The sequence below is a fragment of the Crotalus tigris genome, unplaced genomic scaffold, assembly GCF_016545835.1.
Source record: "Crotalus tigris isolate CLP2741 ecotype Arizona unplaced genomic scaffold, ASM1654583v1 scf7180000019423.1032690, whole genome shotgun sequence".
Classification (NCBI taxonomy): Eukaryota; Metazoa; Chordata; class Lepidosauria; order Squamata; family Viperidae; genus Crotalus; species Crotalus tigris.
The window spans coordinates 84,124-99,817 of NW_024097532.1; positions in this window are offsets into that span (position 1 = coordinate 84,124).

Genomic DNA, 15,694 nt, shown 5'->3' on the forward strand with positions numbered 1-15,694 from the left:
AAAAAAAATGACAATAAAGGTTATCTAATCTATTTGGGTTCAGACACACCCTTTCAAAGTATTTTTCCTCCCTCAGGAAGCATCATAATCTCAACCTGAAATCAGCAATAATTCTTCATGGAGTTCTTCTCTACAGTTGTCAAAATGGTCAGCCATTTTAATTTTTTTCAGCATATGGATCAATGTTTTATAAAGTCAGGATGGAATCAGATTGCAGACAGCAATGAATAATTGCAGATAGCCATGAAATAATCAAACATTTTGAAGCAAGGAGAGGCAACTATGGTAGATGCAACAGAACATTTGTTGTCTATTACTTTATTCCCATCATCCCTGCCTCGCTCTCTGTTTATCCTGCTGCTCATTCTCACCAGGTTTTTATTAGCACAGAACAAATTTATAATATGGAATTTGCATTGCTTTCTATTCAGGCCTTTTAGTGACTATGATATGTATTGGATTTTATACTCAACAACAATTAGACTGACCTAAGCACTGCTATAGCTATTTCGTGAAAAATTCATGAGGCTTTATTGAAAAACATGAATTTGATCTGAGCTTTCAGAATTCTCAAAGGCTGGAAGCAAAATTCCAAGTGAATCAGATAATTTGTATTAGGCATCTAATGCTTGTAAATATTACATGATAAATCCATTTTTAAAAACCCAAATAAATTTTAAATACTTAGATTTAAAAAAAAACCCTTAATGGTACATAACACCATAAAATACCACACATAAAGTGAGATCAGTGAAATGAGGACAAGTTAGGGCATCTATTCATAATACCAAATGGAAGCCGTTCATTTAATCCAATTTTCTACATCTAAGCACTGAGATTCTTTTGGGGAGGACTCTTTCCTCCTCTTTGGCCTGCCTACAAATATGGGATCATTCTATTGGAACTCACTTTTAACTATTGTCTTGAAAAATTCAAAAAATTCAAAAGTACAAATTTCCAGGGAAGGTATGGAGATTTGACAAATGCGGCAAAGATCAAGTAACTGGTGAGTAGATAAAGAGAGAATGGAATATCACCCACTTGTGTTCCAGATAACTGCTCATCACGAGAAGACTGCAGTACAATGGTTTTCTGCCCACAACCGTGGTGGAGCTTTTTAAAAGATACTAAGTTTTGCAAAACTCACTTTTTAATCACTTTTGAAAATTGCCTATTAATTATGTTAATGCAACTAGCTACTTTCAGAATGATAAGTGTGAAAAAGTCTTCATTAGATAAGTTTATCTTCAATTCTGAACAAAAGAAAAATTAAGTATAAGTGTAAGAATAAAAGAATTTAAAATAAACAGCAAAAAGCTAAGTAACATTTTGAACTAAGATATTTATAAATGGATAAATTTCAAATATTAACTTTTACACTTAGATTTTGAAATCAGTTATAAAAAATAAACAGCTTCTCATGGGAAGCAGATTTATTTTGGTTATTCTGGCTTTTGCAAATCACAACAAAAGATAAGTGATTACTTTAGAAACTGGACACTCGAGGGGGCTAAATATTTAAACCAAAAAAAAAGAAGCCTGTTCTTGATGCCAGTTAATATCAAGACTTATAAAATTACATAAAATTACACTCTACAACATTATCAGTATTAAAGGAACTCTTTGAAGAATGCCGTCAGGAATTAGTAGCTAAAGTATCACAGAAAAATTTAAGAGCAAAATCAAGAAAATAAATAATTAAATTTTTAAAAATAGGTAGGACAGTTTTCTGAAATAAAGGAGTTACTATATGGTTACTGTATGAGTGACTCAAAACTGTTCTTGCTCAGCCAAGAACACTTCTCTGAACAGAAGTGGGAGTTCTGAACAGAAATAAGTGTTCTGGAGTAATGTTTGTTCAGATATTTGTGGACATGAAGCACCCTTGGAATATTTTCACAGCTCTACTACTCTTTCAGATCTGGGTAATGGAGTTCAAGCTAATTCCTCTTTGATATTGCTCTTGTGATATCTGCAGAAGGAAAGTTTACGCAATTGCACTTAGGTCTATTCCCTGAAGAATCATTGCCAAGTAAGTGGCCTTTAAAATCAATTAATAGATGCATAAATAAATATTATGCTGAATGTGCAAGAGCCTCTAAGCCTCATTTGAATGACATTCATAGGAAATGGATGTTCATCTCCATGAACACCTGGTTTTTGAATGCCAAAATGAGGCTATAAATTAGTTTGAGCCTGGTAATACCTTTTTCAACTGACACATTCTATTAAAAAGCATAAGCTTTTGTGTGCAGCAGCTCACTTCATCACATGTATCATACCCTGTATGATGGCTTTCCTACTAGAATGTCTCCAGCAAGAATATGATATCTCTTGAAACACTTTTTAATCACCCTTTTTTAATAGAGGAAAATTGCTCTTAAAAAGGTGCTTCTGCCCACTTTGTTATGCAAAAGTGAGAGTTGGGCATGTCAAGGGAAATATAAAAGTAAGTTGATGCAATGAAATGGAGTACTTAAGACAAGAGTGCTATAAAAGAAGCAAAGATAGATCTAAAAACAATGGGTGTGAATGAAGGTGGACCGAATACAAAAGAGAGTAACTAGTGCAAAAGAAGTATGCTGTGGTGGCTTAGTCATTGAGCTAGAATGAATAGGGATCAAATTGCAGAACAAAGATATAAAGAATGAATCAGTCAAGAAGAAAAGGAAGAACTTGAAAGTCATGGTTACATGGAGTTGATGAGGTCCTCATGAAAAGAGAGGGTGTAGAATTTACAGAACAAAAATCAAAGTCTGAAGGAGCATATGAATGTTATAGAAGGACAAAGGATTTTATCCTATTGAAAGGATAAAAAGATATGCATAGTTCTGCTGGAAACTAGATTTATGAGCTTTTTATTCATCATCTGCTTTTACTCTTTGGGCTCAGTTTTACTCTTTCTTCAGCCTTATGATGTCATTGTTTACAATGTTCTTTATCCCGAAGAGAATAGTATACTGCAAAAACATATCCCAAATAGTTCAGCATGCCTCCTAGAAAGAGTTGAATTCCTTTCAATGTATACCATATTTCTATTTTGTTCTCACCTCTATGTTTTCCCTTTTTAAATATGAAGTGATTCCCCTCCCCCACCTAAAATTACATAATTTTAACTTTTGAGTTATTTTGTATTCAAACACTTCCTAAAACTCTTATGTAAAACTGACATTTCTGGAAGATGTCCATCATATCAGAGATGAGGAGGATGAGGGGTTGAAGGTTAGATCTCTTTGAAGATTAAGACTTATACAGAGTGGGCTGGTCATATCAATTTTAAAAAATGGCTGCCATTTTATCAGAAGATTACCAACCACATTGTGACATCCCCCTCTCCATCTCCACAATACTTATCACCTTGACTTTCTTTCTCTGGGCAGATTGATATGTATTCTTTTTATTTTATACGCACATTTGGACTACAATGGGCATATTCTTGTATTCTTTTTATTTTATACGCCCATTTGGACTACAATGGGGATAAAGACGGGCCTTTTGCTATGAAGCATGCCAACATATAACTTGTTTAAACATTAAAACCTCTTTTATTGTAAAAATCTGAAGGGCAGGAACTGGTTAGGCAAAAACCAGAGGTCTCTATAAGGACATTGGCTCTGTGGATTCCATCTTGTAGACTTCAGGAACATTACTTTAGGATTTGGTTGCACAATTTATTTTTAAAAACCTGTGAATTTATGAACACATTTTTCCAAACATATTATGTCATAAGGTAGGCTGTTTATAAGAAGCTTCTAATAATTCTAGCACACACAGAAAGAGAGAGAGAGAGAGAGAGAGAGAGAGAGAGAGAGAGAGAGAGAGAAACATGTATGTATATGTAAGATTTTTGTTATTGTTATATTTTTAATGGTAACTGATCTGCAAAATCCACAAACACAGAATCAGTTTACATAATAATTCGTAAATATGAATTAGGTAAATTTACAGACACATTGATTCACATATCCTTGGGTTTCTTCTCTAAACTTTACATAGCTATCACTTCTCTGACAGCTGACTTCCATTGCTACCAAGCTTCTCCTTCACTAATTATCTCTCCGAACAATTATGAGAAATTGAATAGTCAATAGATCTTTAGAAGTACTCCTGGCTACTTTCCTTCACAACCAGAGAAAAGCTCGCCTGACTAGTAACCAGCCAAGACACAGTAAAGGCCTTTTGTTTCATTTATTGCAATAAGTGGGAGAGAAGCTATCAAAGCTTGGTTCTCTCCAAAGTTCCAACCCAAAATATTCCCTTCTTTATACAACCCAGCTACTGCATCCCTCTTTGTTCCCCATTGGCTGAGGTAGTATATAGTTGTAGATTTTCCAACTGTTTCCTACATATTTCCTGTTACCTTCCTTAAACATATTAAATCATACTTCACATGTATGTTAATAATATATTGTTGTTGTTAGTTGCGAAATCATGTCTGACCCATCGTGACCCCATGGACAATGTTCCTCCAGATCTTCCTGACCTCTACTATCTTCTGGAGTCCATTTAAGCTCAAGCCTACTGCTTCAGTGACTCCATCCAGCCACCTCATTCTCTGTCGTCCCCTTCTTCTATTGCCCTCAATCTTTCCCAGCATCAGGCTCTTCTCCAGTGAGTCTCATTAGGTAGCCAAAGTATTTGAGTTTCAACTTCAGGACCTAGCCATCTAAAGAGCAGTCGGGGTTGATCTCTTCTAGGACTGACCAGTTTGAATGCTTTGCAGTCAAAGGGACTTGCAGGAGTCTTCTCCAGCACCATAGTTCAAAGGCCTCAATTCTTTGGCGCTCAGCCTTTCTTATGGTCCAACTTTCACAGCCATACATTGCAACTGGGAAAACCATGGCCTTAACAATACACACTTTTGTTGGCAGGGTGATGTCTCTGCTTTTTAGTATGCTGTCTAGATTTGCCATAGCTTTCTTTTAATTTCTTGGCTGCAGTCCCCATCTAAGGTGATCTTGGAGCCCAGGAAAATAAAATCTGTCACTACCTCCATTTCTTCCCCCTCTATTTGCCACGAATTGAAAGGGCCGGATGCCATGATCTTGGTTTTTTAAATATTGAGTTTCAAGCCAACTTTTTCATTCTCCTTCTTCACTCACATCAAGAGGCTCTTTAGTTCCTCTTCATTTTCTGCCATTAGAGTGGTATCATCTGCATATCTTAGGTTGTTGATATTTCTCCCAGCAATCTTAATTCCAACTTTTGATTCATCTAGCCCTGCCTTGCTCATGATATGCTCTGCACAGTGTCCCACACTGCCAGGAAACTTGCGCTGAAGCCAGAGCCGGCTGGGATAGAGCACTGACCAGCCGACCCGTCCAGCTGCCGATGGGCCGTCCCGGAGCATGTCACCAATGTCCGCAGTCCATGGTCAATTGGCCCTGCAGAGCCGACGACTCCAGAGCCGTCCACACTGCTCAGTAGGCTGCTGCGCAGGCCAGGACAGCTGCATTGCCCCATGCAGTGTTTCTGGCAGCTGCTGCTTGCTTCTGCGGCTGGCTGCTTGCTTCAGCAGCTGGCTGCTGGGTTCCCCCCCTCCTGCAAATGGCAAGCCCACGGGGCTTGACAACACCTTGCTGGTCTCCTTTCCCAATCTTGAACCAATCAGTAGTTCCGTGTCCAGTTCTCACTGTTGCTTCTTCTGCCCGCATATAGGTTTCTCAAGAGACAAATAAGATGGTCTGGTAGTCCCATCTCTTTAAGAACTTGCCACAATTTGTTGTGATCCACACAATCAAAGACTTTAGCATAGTCAATGAAGCAGAAGTAGATGTTTTTCTGGAACTCTCTAGCTTTCTCCATGGTCCAGCGTATGTTGGCAATTTGATCTCTAGTTCCTCTGCCTCTTCGAAATCCTGCCTGTACTTCTGATAGTTCTCGATCCACATACTGCTACAGTCTAGCTTGTAGGATTTTAAGCATAACTTTACTAGCATGTGAAATGAGTGCAATGATATGATAGTTTGAACATTTTTTGGCATTGCCTTTCTTTGGAATTGAAAAGTAAACTGACCTTTTCCAATCCTATGACCACTGTTGAGTTTTCCAAATTTGCTGGCAAATTGAGTGTAGCACTTTTACTGCATCATCTTTTAAGATTTTGAATAGCTCAGCTGGAATACTGTCACCTCCATTAGCTTAGTTGTTGCTTGATTTCCTAAAGTCCATTTCACTTCATATTCTAGGATGTCTAGTTCGAGGTCAGTGACCATCCCATTGTGGTTATCTGGGACATTAAGCTCATTCTTGTATAGTTCTTCTGTGTAGTTTTGCCACCTCTTCTTAATCTCTTCTGGTCCCTGACATTTTGGTCCTTTATCATTTCCATCTTTGCATGAAACATTCTTTTCATATCTCTAATTTTCTTCAAGAGATCTCTGGTCCTCCCTATTCTATTGTTTTCTTCTATTTCTTTGCACTGTTTATTTAAAAGGGTGTTCTTATCTCTTCTAGCTATTCTCTGGAATTCTGCATTCAATTGGGTGTATCTTTCTCTTTCTCCCTTGCCTTTCGCTTCCCTTCTTTCTTCAGCTATTTGCAAAGCTTCCTCAGACAGCCATTTTGCTTTCTTGCATTTCTTTTTCTTTGGGATGGTTTTAGTTGCTACCTCTTGTACAATGTTGCGAACCTCCATCCATAGTTCTTCAGGCACTCTGTCTATTAGATCTAATTCCTTAAATCTATTTGTCACCTCTTGTCAGAATCCAATTATATTTCATCTTTAATCATCAAATATAGAAAACCCCAATTCTGCCTTCTCTGGATTCTACCATAAGAGGGAGAGAAGGGGGAGAACAAAGGGGCTTTATGGCCCTCACTTCCTTCAGTATACTTCTAAGGATTTGAATGTGTTTATTGCAACCTCAAAGAGTTTGAATGTAAATAGCACCAAAAAACCTTACCATGACAAAGGGGCTATTTACCTTTCATGTAGTTTATCTGAAGTCTCCATCCAGACGGAAGAAAGGATCAAAGGGGTGGAATTGTGATGCCTGAAACTATCACTGGAAGGGGGGGTGATAGGGTGGGACTGCTGGGGAACCCCTTAAAACCTTGAATGGGAGAGCTTGGACCCCAAGTCCTGTCTAGCACGCCTGCAACCACTTCTTCTTAATAAAGGATTCCTGTTGGAAGAATTATTCCAAGAGTTCTGTCTTCTTAAGATGCAAAGTGGGGTGGGTCCTTACATTAGACAGACTTGGGGTCCAAGCTCTCCCATTCAAGGTTTTATATAGTCATCAGGGATATGATTTAGTTCATACCTGAGTGGCCTAGTACTTTCCCCTACTTTCTTCAATTTAAGCCTACATTTTGCAATGAGAAGCTCATGATCTGAACCACAGTCAGCTCTTGGTCTTGTTTTTACTGATTGTATAGAGCTTCTCCATCTTTGGCTGCAGAGCACATAGCCAATCTGATTTCTGTGTTGACCGTCTGGTGATGTCCATGTGTAGAGCCATCTCTTGGGTTATTGGAAAAGAGTGTTTGCTATGACCATCGTATTCTATTAACAAAATTCTATCAGCCTGTGCCCTACTTCATTTTGTACTCCAAGGCCAAACTTGCCTGTTATTCTGGTTATCTTTTGACTTCCTACTTTAGCATTCCAATCCCCCATGATGATAAGACATCATTTTTGGGTGTTAATTCTATAAGGTGCTATAGGGCTTCATAGAACCTGTCAATTTCATCCTCTTCAGCACCAGTGGTTGGGGCATAGACCTGGACTATTGTAATATTGAATGGTTTGCCTTGGATTAGAACTGAAATCATTCTGTCATTTTGCTTTTCCTACTCTTTTATTGACTACGAAGGGTAGTCCATTTCTTCTGAGGGATTCTTGCCCACAGTAGTATACTTGATGGTCATCTGAGTTAAATTGATTCATAGATCTTACATTCCAGGTTCCTATGGAGAAAAAATCTTTACAGCATTGGACTTTCCTTTCACCATAATATATTAGACATATTCAATTGCTTGATTTGAGTTCTGGGCCCCTTTTTATGGCTACTTAGAACAATAGGTTCTTTCCTGTTTTTCAGTTTTAGTTTTGATTTTCCTGTTAATCCAGGGGTGTCAAACTGCCAGCCCACGGGCCAGACGTGTCATCCAGAAGCTGTGCACCCTCATTGCTGGCAATGGCAAAACTGTCCCGATATGTCTTGCGACATCACTGATGTCACGGGTTTGACATGTCTTTGTTAATCCATTCAGGTAGTTATCCCTGGCTAGCCATTTCCTCTTGCAGTTGTTTTTACAGCTTGTATTCTTTTTTTCTCACTCTGAAGATTTGGTTAATTTTTGCCTATGTATCTATCTTATAACCTCACTTTATGCTACCATTTCCTGGTTCCCCACTGTAGTTTCTTTGACAGGCTTGTTTCTCCACTCAGTAAGTTTCCCTTACACAGCAGATTCAATTTTAAATTTTGAAGACCTTTCATTTATTTCTGTCAGAAGTAAGAGTATTTTATTTTCCATTTTCTGTATAATGCAGCAAATCAATACAGCAAATCAAATCAATTCTCTATTATGGTCAAAGAGCAGAATACGGAAGATGGGGCACAGGAATTTAAAAAGCATACAAAATACATCCGAGTCTAAAACTAATACTGTATATGCCGGCGTATTAGGCAACCCAGCATATAAGATGACCCCCGTCTTTATCGCCAAGCCGCATTCCTAGAATGTCGTCTTATACGCCAGAAACTACCAGTATTTCCGGCGTATAAGATGACTCAGCGTATAAGACAACCCCTGTCTTTGGCGCCGAGTTTAGTGCTTCCGGAAGTCGTCTTATATGCTGGCATATACGGTAATTATAAAAAGCTAAAACATATAATCAGAAAGTTTACATAAAAAACAAAAGTTTAAAGGAATCTAAAAAGGGGGGGAGAAACATTAATTGACTGTAGGGGAGCATAAAGATTATTTGTGGCAGACTAAATTATCACAGTATAGAGCACTCTTGATATGGCAAACTAGATATTCATTAAGTCTAGTTTATGGCACAAGTAATCATTGGTTGCATTTTGAGAACTGAATTAAAAAAATCTACAATAGGACTAGGACAATAGGACAACCCAAATAGTACCAATTCATATTTGAGACACTTGATCAAAAGGAGTGAAAATGAGTAATTAGCATTACCAGAAATTCTGAAGTTTTCATACTTTACGATATTAAAGATGCTAAGTTCCTCAACCAACTCCTTTCAATTTCTGGGCATATATTTTGTTTCAAATAAATCTGAATAAACTCTTGGTCCAAACAGGAAGTATGGATAATTAAAGTATCAACATATACAACAGCCATATTGTAGAGACAAAGGGTAAAAGTAGTGATGAGGAATGATCAGGAAAAAGGGGTGTTTTCTTACCTGAACGCCTTTTCTCAGCATGATGATGGAGAATCCACAGATGGGTTGTCTTAATCTATCTGCTCCAATTAGACTAAGTCTGAAATTTAGTACCGCCCCCGCTGTGCCAACTGCACCCCAGTTTTAGGCTAAGGCGATACTCAGATTTTGGTCTGACACGTCTGATCAATATGGGAACCAGGCCAACTGACATTATGGGAGGGAGTGGATTCTCCATCATCATGCTGAGAAAAGGCGTTCAGATAAGACAACGCCCCTTTCTCCAGCATGATTGGATGGAGAACCCACGGATGGGACATATCAAAGCCCTGTGTCCCTAGGGGTGGGAATTAGATTGGACCTGGGTCCCATCCAACGTTAATGCGTGTTCTAGAAACTTGCAGCCAAATGAAGCCGTAGAAGAGGCATATATATCCATCTTGTAGTGATGGACAAAGGAAGAGGGTGATGCCCATGTTGCTTCTCTACAAATTTCCTCTATGAAGGCCTGGGTAGACCAGGCAGCTGTAGTAGCTGCGCCCCTGGTGGAATGGGCCATGATATGCCTAGGAGCTTGCAGTGACTGAGTCTGGTATGCCAGAGAAATACAAGCTCTAATCCACCTGCCTATTGTAGGTGAAGAAACCTTTTGTCCTAGTGACGAAGGGTGAAATGACACAAACAGAGCCTCTGTCTTGCAGAAGGATGAGGTTCTCTGTATATAACAATGTAAAGCCCTGAGCACATCCAATTTGTTCCACTGAACCTCTGTGTCATTAGATGGGTTAGGACAGAAGTCCAGCAAAACTATTTCCTGAGATCTATGATACAAGGAATTAACTTTGGGCAGGAAGGAGGGGTCTAGCCTAAGTGTTACCCTGTCATTATGGAAGGTACACAGGTCCTTCCTCACTGAAAGAGCAGCCAGTTCAGAGATTCTTCTGGCCGAAGTTACAACAACAAGAAATACCACCTTCATCGATAATTGTTGAACAAACAAGTGTCAATAGGCTCAAAGGGTGGAGAAACAAGAGCCTGTAAAACCTGATGAAGATCCCACGAGGGATATCTATGTACAGTTGGTGGTCTGGCGTTGTTAGCTCCCTTTAGGAAGGAGCGTATCATGGGGTGATGTGTTAAGGAAATAACTGTGGCAAGTGCTGCTACTTGCCTACGAATGGTGCTTGTGGAAAGGCCCTTATCCAGACCATCCATCAGGAACTACAAGATGACAGGCACTGAAACCGCCAAAGGGTCAATTTTGTGAACTGAACACCAATTACAGAAGCTTTTCCACATGGCATCATATATTCTATTCGTCGAGGGTCGCCTGGATTGTAGAATCTGGCTATGACCCTTGACGAATATGAGTCTCGGCCTAAGGCCTGCCTCTCAAGTGCCAGATGGTTAACTGGAGCCATTGAGGGTCCGGATGGTGTAGTTCCCCCTGAATGAGGGAGATGCGATTGGCTGGGATCCTCCATGGAGGGGACGCGGAGAACTCCATCAGGTCGGCGAACCAAGAATGTCTCGGCCAATGCGGTGCAACCAGGAGGACCTCTGCCCGTTTGCGAAGGATCTTCCTGATCGTGGCAGGAAGAAGCGGTAAGGGAGGGAAAGCATAGAGCAGTTTCCTGGACCAGGGGCTGCGGAGTGCATCTGTTCCCTCCGCTGATGGAGAAGGGAACCTGGAAAGGAATCTGGGAAGCTGTGAGTTGGTTGGGGAGGCAAAAAGGTCTAAGGTTGGGGAACCAAACCTGTCCACGATCTCTCTGAACACCTTCGGATCCAGCTGCCATTCGGAATGGTCCACGGTGGCTCTGCTCAGTGAGTCCGCCTGTTGGTTGGTCACTCCGGATATGTGCTCCGCCCTGATGGAAGCAAGATTCAATTCTGCCCAAGACCCCAGCAATTTGGCCTCCTGCATGAGAGGCCTGGACCTTGTCCCCCCTTGTCTGTTGACATGGGCCTTGGCTGTGATGTTGTCTGTTAGAATCAGGACATGTTGGCCCTGTACTATGTCGCTGAATCTCTTTAGGGCCATGTGTATGGCTCTGTGTTCCAGCCAGTTTATGTTGTTCCTTAGATCCTGCTTGGACCACCGACCTTGAGCCCAGTGTGTGTGGAGGTGTGCCCCCCACCCAAACAGGCTTGCATCTGTGGTGATGGTAATTCTGTCTGGTTCTTTGAATTCTGCTCCCCGTGACAGTGCTGGAGAGTCCCACCATCGAAGGGAGTTCAACATTGACTGTGGAACTCGGACCTTCTGGTGGGATGTGCTGGTGTGAAGTCTCTGAAATGGAAGGAGAAGCCACTGTAATTCTCTGGCATGGAGACGTGCCCATGGCACAATTTGCATGCAGGACACCATCTTCCCCAGTAGCTGTGATAAGGAGGCCAATGTGACTACTCTGTCCTTCCGGATCTGACGTACAAGGGTCTGAATAGAGTTCCATCGGTCCTGAGATAGGTAGACGGTACAATTGTCTGTGTCTATAACAGCGCCCAAATGGAGGAGCCGAGTTGTTGGTACGGTATGACTTTTCTGGAAATTAACAGAAAACCCGTGCTTCTGAAAGATCTTGATGGCTAGGGTGAGGTCTGACTGAGCATTTTGGAATGATGATGACTGAATTAGTATGTCATCTAAATAGCATTGAATTCTAATTGGAATTTGTCTAAGGTGGGCTGTGAGCACTGCTAGTACCTTTGTAAATACTCTCAGTGCTGATGAGAGGCCAAATGGTAGGGCTCTGTACTGGTAGTGGTGTTGGGCATAACTTAATCTGAGGAATTTGCGGTGGTCAGGAAAAATAGTAATGTGCAAATATGCCTCAGTCAGGTCTATTGAGGTAAGAAAGTCTCCTTGCCTGATGCTAGCCAGGATTGATTGCAGTGATTGCACCTTAAACTTCTTATACCTCAGGTAAAGGTTTAGACCTTTTAAGTCTAAGATTGCCCTCCAGCCCCCTGAAGTCTTGGGAATGACGAAGAGGTTTGAGTAGAACCCTCATCCTTCTTGGTCTTGTGGTACTGGTTCAATTGCTTGTATTTGTAATAAATGAGCTATGCCTTCTGACATAAAATCAGCTCTGGTCCTGCTCCTTGGAATAGGGCAAGAACGGAACTTGTCAAGTGGTTTGGAACAAAATTCTAGTCTCAGACCTTGGGTGATGGTGTCTAACACCCATGCATCTGTAGTGGTGGCTGCCCAGGTGCTGGAATAAAGGGCCAGCTGGCCTCCTATGGGAGGTGAGACTGCGAGATCACTTGCCTCATTTAAAGGAACGACCCCCTGTGCCTCAAAAGGACCGCTTGGTCTGGATCTGTGACCTGCCTCTCTATGCTGAATGATCCTGCTGTCGTTCCTGTCTCTGAAAGGAAGAGCGAGATTCCTGGGCCCAGTCCCAGGATGGAGCTGGCCGAAAGGGCTGCCTCCAGTAATTGCTCTGTGACATGCTGTTCCCCGAACACTTATCTCCTTTCTTTGCTGAGTTAACCAGAATTTTACGTTTGTCCTTACCTTTAGTTAAGTATGGCTCTAGTGCCTTACCAAAGAGATGTCCACCTGTGTAAGATTTAGAGGCCAGATGCCATTTGGCCTTGGTGTCTGCTCACCAATTCCTGAGCCAAAGGAGCCTTCATGCTGAGATGTCTGCAGCGATGGTCCGGGCACTGTATCTGGCCATGTGCAGAGAAGCGTCGGCTAGGTACTGAGACGTAGCTACTAACTTACCCAAATTTTGGTGAGCTCTGAGTTGGTCTGGAGTAATCATGTCCTGGAGCTCACGTAGCCATAGGACTGAGGCCCTGGCGAAGAAGGCCATGGATGTTGCCGCCTTCGTTGCCCAGGCTGATGCCAGATGGGACCTGTGTAATACGGACTCAATCTTTTTATCTTCTGCCCTAAGTGCCTCATTTATATTCCCAGGAATGTTAGCATTGGGGAACAATGAGTTCAGGGGCTCATCAATCTGGGAGATTTTCAATAGGGAGGTCAGAGAAGGGGCAACATTGAATAATGTCTTTTCTACGGCACCAGGGCTTGAAAGGGATCCTAAATTCTCTCATTGTTTTTGAACTATATTGAGAAAAAGGGGAGGGCAGGGAATATGGTTCTGAGAGACTGAGGGCTCGGTATATATGGCGTGGGGACCCTTGGATGTTGTAGGTGGAGTCTCCTCTTCTTGAGGAAGGTTTGCCGTTGTGCAAGCCTTGAGTAGCAGAGAATTAAAGAGTGAATGGTCAAAGAGACCGACAGGAGGAGTAGGGTCAGATGGAGTGATACCCTCATCCTCTGACATAATCAGGCCTGATGGTTCAGCCCCTGTTGATTCTAAATCTGATGAAGGTTCATCCATGATATCTGGAGATTGGGAATGATATATGGATTGTGGAGGTGGTTGTGAGGCGGTAGAAGCCATGAATTGAGCCATAGCCTGAGCTATCATGGACCGAAGTTGGTCCGGATTTAGAGTCTGGGTTTCAGTAGGGCGAAGCCCTGCTGCAGTGGGGGTGAATGTAGCCTGAGGACCCAAATTATTAGTGTCCTGGCCAGTTGCACCTGTCCCTGGAGCCACTCTTGTGGCTGACTCCGAATGAGAAATTCCCCTGGGGGGAGACCAGGCCCCTGAGGCTGAGGCACAATGTGAGGAAAGGGGTTCAAAATGGACCTTCCCGTTGTGGTGCCTGTCTGATCTGGGGAAGCTGCCCTCAATCTTCCCTCATCTGTTGATTAGTGGTTTCCCTGCTTGACTTGGCTCGCTTTGAGGTATTCTTTCCACTTGCCTCAGTTGGATGTTTCCTCTTGGCCGGTTCGTTGGTAGACTTCTCTGCCATGACTGAATCTACTTTGGGGGCTCAACCTCAGCAAAAATGCCCCCCCTCAGCATTGTAAGATTACTAAGGGAGCCCAGCAGAGATGATCCAGCCCAGGTGAGGGGGGCAGGCAGTGGGGGGTTGGTAGGCAGTGCGTCCTTCCAGAACGAGCTTGCCCTCCCCAATCCAATCAAGCTCTGTACGGTGATGGAAGTCAATCAAATTTGGAGGCCTCTGCCTCAGAATGTCAGAAAACTGCCTTATGGAATGTTCCTGCAGGCAGTGGGGCCTCAGTGAAAAACCAAAATGGCAACCATGAGGTGGTTCAAAATGGCAGCTGCAAGCCTCTGTGCGCCAAAATGGCCATTAGGAAGAAGGCCTGTGAAGCCTGAGGCCTTAACTGCGATGAGCCCTCGTTCCGCAGAATCGCTTGGGCTCCTAACGCAGCAGAGGGTAATTAATTTGGTCAGCTGGGAAGCGGTGAGAAAAACTGGCAGCAAGCTGAGACTGGCCGAGGACTCTAATAGGCCTCCAGGCCTCGGAATCTGACTTTGATTGCCGATACCCTCTCTTTTTTTCTCAATGTTCTGCTGAGGCCGAGGGATCTAAAAGGCTCCTTCCAGGCCTGATGACCTGAGTCGCCGCTTGCGGAGCCCCCCAGATGATCGGCAAGGCTTACCGCCCTCTCTGAAGCCGCAGACAGTCAGCGAGCCTAGATCGGTTCCTCCGACGAACAGCTGACAGAGGGGGGATCATCAGAGCAGCGGCTGGAATCTCGGAGCCTCCAAAGCTGCGGTAGGTCATAAAAGTCTGAATAGAGCCCTGGCTCTTAAGGCAGCTGAATTAAGGAAAGCTCTCAGAAGTATTAGAGGAAAAAAAGGGCCCCTTGAAGGGAAGGGTCTGTAGATGCCCAGCCTGTCAGCCCGGCCGGACAGTCAGGCTGAGGATGAATTCCAATCAATGAAAAAAAAATATATTGGAAATATATATGTCAATTTACAATTAATGAAAATAAGGAAATAGAACTAAGCTAACAAGAATGAGAAAACACAGTCTTCTGCTCCAGGAGCGAAGAAAAAACGTGTCTTTAGAGCAAAGAGACTAAGTCTAAAACTGGGGTGCAGTTGGCACAGCGGGGGCGGTACTAAATTTCAGACTTAGTCTAATTGGAGCAGATAGATTAAGACAACCCATCCGTGGGTTCTCCATCCAATCATGCTGGAGAATGAAGCTTTACCACATCCAAGATGCTAAAACTTAATTAGAATGAATAGAAAAGAAGAAAAGTTTCAAGCCTGAAGATTCCCTTGATTGACTGTACATCTCTTGAGGAAGTATGTGGCTTTTTGAATATTATAGGAAAGAAAAAAAAGTGCAGACTGATACATATTTCCAAAGAATAATCATCTTAAAACATCATAATCATTAGCATGCCTGGGAAAAATGAATGGCTCTTAGTAAAGGATCCTTCTAACTTTCCAGTGATAGTATTAGCTTAAAAAAACCTTCCTATAT